At 48.9% G+C, this 4,591-nt stretch overlaps 1 long non-coding RNA gene across 1 annotated transcript in view; it reads left to right on the top strand.

The window, feature by feature from the left end:
• Positions 1-81: 81 nt before the first annotated feature.
• LOC308480670 overlaps positions 82-4,591 on the top strand; it is a 29,408-nt gene continuing 24,898 nt past the window's right edge. The window contains exons 1-2 of the long non-coding RNA XR_013988211.1: positions 82-410; positions 1,033-1,257. This is a non-coding gene — a long non-coding RNA (uncharacterized lncRNA). The remainder of the gene's footprint in view (positions 411-1,032; positions 1,258-4,591) is intronic.

Here is a 4,591-nt window from a genome sequence, read left to right as displayed (position 1 = left end):
GCTCTCCCCGCCCCGCGCCTCCTCGGCTGCACCTGGGCGGGAGCGCCACTCCGGGGGCGCCGCTTTCTCTCGCGCTTTCCCCTCCCTTTGGCGCCGGCCGGGCAGGCGGTCGTCGGGAGCCCAGATCCTTCCACCTTCACCGTGGATTGCTGCGCGTCCCCTGCTCGAAAAGTGTGTTGCTTTTCGGTCCAGGAACTTTCACCCTGCACGCCGGCTGCCCAGGGCTCAGATTATGGCGGGTGGGCGGCTGAGGGGCACCTAACCATATCCACGAGTCCCACTCCTGACTTGTCCTAGTTTCCTCCAAACCACCCTTCCCCTCGCTGCCCTCCAGAATAGTACCAAAGAGGCTCATCAGAAAAACAGGAGCGGATCAGTCCCACTCTGGCTTTCCTCCACTTACACAGCAGGTATGAAGTGGAAGGACAGAAAGGGCATTGAAACTGTGACCCCAGTAAGGACTTTTAAAAAAAGAAAAGTACCTACTTCCTCTCCCTCCTTTATCCAGTGGCGTAGCGTGGGGGGTGCAGGGGGGGCCGGCCGCACCGGGCGCAACATCTGGAGGTTAGGGTTAGGGGGCGCAAATCTACAGGTTAGGGGGCGCAAATCCACGGGTTAGGGGGCGCAAATTACTTGCCTTGCCCCGGGTGCTGACAACCCACGCTACGCCACTGCTTTATCTCAATTTCCTGTTACGAAATTTCTTTCTTTTTTTAGACAATCAGTGAGTCAAAGTGTGATTTTCATGGGGTTTGGCACTCACGCCATGGTGTAGTAGTGTAGTAGCATGGTATAGGGGTTCAGAGCGGTAGACTCGTAATCTGGTGAACCGGGTTCACGTCTCCGCTCCTCCACATGCACCTGCTGGGTGACCTTGGGCTAGTCACACTTCTCTGAAGTCTCTCAGCCCCACTCACCTCACAGAGTGTTTGTTGGGGGGGAGGAAGGGAAAGGAAAATGTTAGGGTAGTGATAAAGCGGGATATCAAGTCCAACCCCCCCCCCCACTACTGGATCATGGTCTTTTCACCAGTGCATACCACAGTCCAAATCTGAAGAGCCCTTCCAGGTCAGGCTGAAGGCTCACCTCGTCCAGCATCCTGTTCTCACAGTGGCCAACCTGTGGGAAGCCTGCAAGCGAGGACATGAACACAACAGCCCTCTTGCTTCCTGTGATTCCCAGCAACTAGCTGAACACCACCATCATCGCTCACAGACACTGACAGCCTGGATGAGTTTCAACAGGTGTTGCTCCTGAGTAAGTCTGCATAGGACTATAGCCAAACCAGCTGATTGTATGCATGCTCTTTTAACAGGGCTTATTACCGCCATGTAAATTTGTGTTGGGTTTTAGCAAAGATGGGGAACCATAGGCCTGGGGTGGGGGGCAAATGCAGCCCTCCAGGCTTCTCTCTAGCGGGTGCTCAGGACTCTTCTCCAGGCAACACATCCTTTCAAGCCACAACCTTCACTTGCCCTTGCTTTGCACCCTCCTTGAATGTTTTCGCCTTGCTGGAATGTAAGCTTGAACTCTGATAATGCCTCTTTCTTGCTTGCATGGAAACAGATGACTGAGTGTGAAGAAGTTTAGCATACTGTACAAAGGCTAAAATTTACATTTGACTCTCTCTGCTCACTTTTGCTTTAGGCCTTGCCGGCCAGTGACATGAAGCCTCCTAAATGCTGGTCACAAGGGAATATGATCCTTGAGCAAAAAAACCCCAAAAAACATTTTCCCAGGCCTGGATCACAGACTTGGCTGAAAGTACTCACCTGTGCATTGCACTAGAGCAGGTCTGCACAACTCAAGAGCCAAGCAAGAGGAAGACCGCCTGTCATGTGGCCAATAAGTGGCCTTTTTAAATAGTCCCCGGCAGAGAGCAAAAGCTGGAGTTGCTTGTCTGGTGGGCTGTATTTGGCTTGGTGAGCCAAAGCTGTGCAGGCCTGTGCTAGAGAAAGCAGGCTCCTTTGCCAGTCCTGTAGGTCTAAAGTTTTCTTGTGGGTATGGATGGGTGACTGAGTAGCTGTGGCTTAATTTAACTTTGGTTTCAGCTGGTGGGAGGAGGTGTAAAAGAGAACAGGCTTTGTTTTCTTTTAACAGCTGTACAAGATTCTGAATTTTTGCAGGTGTTAGGGTAGGGAGCAAAGCTGACATTTCTTCCTTGTTTAAAGTCACAGGAACCCTTTGCTTTGTGCTGGTCATCTTCAGCTCAATAGCCAGGAGGGGCCAGTGGATGCACGTCACAAAAAAAATTGTTTTTGTGAAAAGCAGGCTTTTGAACTTGTGACATGATAGCTTCCGTGTAAACAAAGAGAGCTTGTATTTAGAAATGGAATGTTTCTGGGTTGTGTTTTTTTTTTAAGTCACTGCTGTCTGAAGATCTCCCTGCTCTCCTTGCCCACAATGGTTGGGCTCTGGACTCCACCCACCTGAGTCACCCAGCTCTGGGCACCCGTGACTCTACCTGGCTCCAAGGGGGATTTTCCAGATTTCTATCTGCCTTCTCATACTTAAGTCATCCTGGGGGGAAAAAATCTCCATTTAGCAGCTATGGCTGTGAGCATGGCAATATATTATTTAAGGACAGGGTTGGTTATAAGTAGATGAAAAACTTCTGGGCATATAAATAACTTACTTATTCAATGTATAAATTTCTGGTGCTGACAGTTCATAGACACTCAAAGCCAAACTAGATGTGAGTTGCTTTTGTAAAATATTAAAAGCAGTAACAGAGGGAGAGGCAATTTGATTATGATTGTGGTACTGGTAGAAGGTTTGTTTAATACTTTCCCCCATTTAAACCCTTTCTGGGGGTTATTTGCCACCTCGCAGCTTTGGGTGGATCAAGTCAGAAGATGGTCTCCCTCCTTCCACCATTGCTGTGGTCCCAATCAGACTCCCCCCCCCCCCATTCCTGTAGGACTGCTTTTAAACATTTAAAAAAGTGGGCAATCTGGGAACAGGGTTTAACACCTTGGTCCTGTGATATGCATAAATGCTTGAGGCAGGCCACAGGATTATAGACATTTCTGGGTGGGATATGAGGACATGATTGATTTTTGCAACATTTCTTTGAAGACAAAAACATCTGTAGCCAATCCTCCTGAAGCCACACTCTCCACTAGGGCCTGTTGAAAAGTGCAAGACTTCCCAAAGTGAATGTGTCCGTGGTAGGAGAAAACAGTATGAAGGTGTTGTTGTTGTTGTTGTTTAGTCGTTTAGTCGTGTCCGACTCTTTGTGACCCCATGGACCAGAGCACGCCAGGCACTTCTGTCTTCCACTGCCTCCCGCAGTTTGGTCAAACTCAAGCTGGTAGCTTTGAGAACACTGTCCCACCATCTCGTCCTCTGTCGTCCCCTTCTCCTTGTGCCCTCCATCTTTCCCAACATCAGGGTCTTTTCCAGGGAGTCTTCTCTTCTCATGTGGTGGCCAAAGTATTGGAGCCTCAGCTTCACCATCTGTCCTTCCAGTGAGCACTCAGGGCTGATTTCCTTCAGAATGGATGCGTTTGATCTTCTTGCAGTCCATGGGACTCTCAAGAGTCTCTTCCAGCACCAGAATTCAAAAGCATCAATTATTCGGCGATCAGCCTTCTTTATGGTCCAGCTCATGGATCCCTTCATGGTCGCTTCATGGATCACTGCCTTACCGTGGCGAAGGGGCTTGAATAACTCAGAGAAGCTATGAGCTATGCCGTGCAGGGCCACCCAAGACGGACAGGTCATAGTGGAGAGTTTTGACCAAACGTGATCCACCTGGAGCAGGAACCGGCAAGCCACTCCAGTATCCCTGCCAAGAAAACTCCATGGACAAAGACAAAAGGCATATAGAAGTTATGATGCTGGAAGATGAGCCCCTCAGTATGAAGGTAGGGAGGCCCAGAAACTTTGGGCCAGAAAGATGAGTAGGAAGACGACTTCCTGGGAAATAAGGGAGATGAAAGACAAAAAGCACAGAACAGGATGGTTGTAAGAAGGGTTGGCTGACAAACAGAAGCTGGATGGAAAGATGGACATTCTTAGGTGAGAGATTGGAGCCCCAGGGTGGGAGGGATGCAAGTTAACCAGGCTTCCAAGTGATGGGTGGAATGCTGATCAGCTGCTTCCATGCTAAGTGTACGGATGTGGCTCATAAATGCCTGTCTGGCCTGAATGGTGGGTGTTTAGTGATTTTGCTACCTTAGATGGTTTCGATGGACTTGCTGGTATTTACCTTTGCTGTATCTTTCTTTTTTAATCAAAATGATGCTCACTACTTTGAGGCTCCAAAGTGGTGCATCACTAAACCACAGTGCAGCATTGGGGGAGAGGAAAGACTGAGGGAACAGGAGGAAAGGAAGGACGTGTGAGAAAGCAGTAAGGACAGTATATGAAGAATACTGAAACCTCATTCTTGTTCTCTATAGGAGAAGAGGAAGTGGTTGTAACAGTGCACCTTGCTGGTGGTTTCCTTCCTTGTTACTGTCGAGTGCATTGTAACCCTTGTGCTTTTGCTAAGAGAGAGTTCTTATTTATCACTGTGTTGACTTACTAAAGACACTGCCTTTCAGAATTGCCCCCATCTGCATATCCAGGCAAACATCTACTCTTA

The sequence above is a fragment of the Podarcis pityusensis genome (genome assembly GCF_964106645.2).
Source record: "Podarcis pityusensis genome assembly, chromosome: 6".
NCBI lineage: Eukaryota > Metazoa > Chordata > Lepidosauria > Squamata > Lacertidae > Podarcis > Podarcis pityusensis.
The sequence above is the reverse complement of the archived record's forward strand: the minus strand, read 5'-3'. Positions and strand labels throughout refer to the sequence as shown.